We start from the raw sequence: 1,971 nt of genomic DNA on the forward strand, positions 1-1,971 counted from the left end.
CGGCGGTCTTCACTTAACGACCGAGAGCAGGGGCCTTTGCGTAGAGTTGCAAGTGCTAACAGTTAACCTACACTGCTGAAATAACCGCAGAAATCAATGCGGAATTATGAAAGTATAATGAAATCCAGAACATTAGCTACTTACAGGCGTTGATAAATATCAACGGGGACAGCTGAAAAACTGTGCCCCGACCGGGACTCGAACCAGGGATTTCCCGCTTCCATGGCAGACACTCGATCTCTCTCTCTCTCTCTCTCTCTCTCTCTCTCTCTCTCTCTCTTTTCTCTGATCTCATTTTGTTCAGTCGTTTCGTTTGGTCTGGGCGGACGTCACAAGACACCCGTTCAAATTCATTTATTTCCTTCACTTAGTTTTTCGACTAAGCCATCGAGGACACTGCGACTGCAGGGACTTATCTCTGGCACGCTTCCCGTGAGACCACATTTACAACCACATGTAGACTGCATGTCTCGCGGCAGTCAATCTACCGATTCCCGTAAAAGTTTGAGCAATGTGTCTGCATCCGCACTGAAGAAGATCATTGGCCGGTAAGCCCTATCTACATGAAGATGGTATCTGTGCTTTTGGACATATATCAGTGTGGAACGTCCGACTAACGTTTCCGTTAGGACAGTGCGGCAAAACTTGACGTCAGTGGCCCATGACAGCAGACGACCGACATGAATGCGTTTGCTAACAGCACGAAATAGCCTCTACCGCGTCTCCTGCGCTCAGACCACGCCGGTTCCACCCTCGACGACTGGCAACAACTGGCCTGGTCAGAGAGCCCCGATTTTTGTTGCAAATTGTTAATGGTTGGCTTCGAGACTGGCGCAGACCCCACGAGGCCACGGACCTAGGTTGTCAACAAGACACTGTACACCTTGCAATGGCTCCGTATTGGTGCAGGCTGTGTTTACATGGAACGGGTACGGTCCTCTGGTGTAACTGAACATATCACTGAATCGTAATGTTTATGTTCGGCTACTTGGAGATCACATGCGGTTCATGTCCCTAAAGAACTAAGGAATCTTTATGGATGACAATGTCCCATCTCACAGCGCCACAATTAATTCTGGACCATAAGAGCGAATGATCTTGCCACCTAGATCCGCCGACATAATCGAAAGATCAGTTCATGCACAAAATCCTGCATCGCCGACACTTCCGCAATTGTGGACGGCTAGAGATGCAGCATGACGCAATACTTCTGCATGGGACATCCAACGGCTGTTTGACGCCATGCCACGCCGAGTTGCTGCTGTACGACGGACAAAGGTGGTCCGACACGGTGTTAGAAGCTATACCACGAATTCTGTTACCTCAGCGTATGCTGGGGCACCTTACCTCACTGCGCGAAAAAATACCTAGACTCTCCAGAATGAGATTTTCACTCTGCAGCGGAGTGTGCGCTGATATGAAAGTTCCTGGAAGATTAAAACTGTGTGCCCGACCGAGACTCGAACTCGGGACCTTTGCCTTCCGCGGGCAAGTGCTCTACCAACTGAGCTACCGAAGCACGACTCACGCCCGGTACTCACAGCTTTACTTCTGCCAGTACCTCGTCTCCTACCTTCCAAACTTTACAGAAGCTCTCCTGCGAACCTTGCAGAAGCCAAAGGTCCCGAGTTCGAGTCTCGGTCGGGCACACAGTTTTAATCTACCAGGAAGTTTCATATCAGCGCACACTCCGCTGCAGAGTGGAAATCTCATTCTGGAAACATCCCCCAGGCTGTGGCTAAGCCATGTCTCCGCAATATCCTTTCTTTCAGGAGTGCTAGTTCTGCAAGGTTCGCAGAAGAGCTTCTGTAAAGTTTGGAAGGTAGGAGACGAGATACTGGCAGAAGTAAAGCTGTGAGTACCGGGCGTGAGTCGTGCTTCGGTAGCTCAGTTGGTAGAGCACTTGCCCGCGTAAGGCAAAGGTCCCGAGTTCGAGTACGGTCGGGCACACAGTTTTAATCTGCCAGGAAG

At 50.2% G+C, this 1,971-nt stretch overlaps 1 non-coding gene across 1 annotated transcript; it reads right to left on the reverse strand.

The window, feature by feature from the left end:
* Positions 1–1,445: 1,445 nt before the first annotated feature.
* Positions 1,446–1,520, reverse strand: Trnap-cgg (transfer RNA proline (anticodon CGG)). The gene has a single exon. It is a non-coding gene; the product is annotated as a tRNA-Pro (tRNA).
* Positions 1,521–1,971: the final 451 nt, after the last annotated feature.

Source organism: Schistocerca cancellata, chromosome 10, assembly GCF_023864275.1.
Source record: "Schistocerca cancellata isolate TAMUIC-IGC-003103 chromosome 10, iqSchCanc2.1, whole genome shotgun sequence".
In the NCBI taxonomy this organism is placed as follows: Eukaryota; Metazoa; Arthropoda; class Insecta; order Orthoptera; family Acrididae; genus Schistocerca; species Schistocerca cancellata.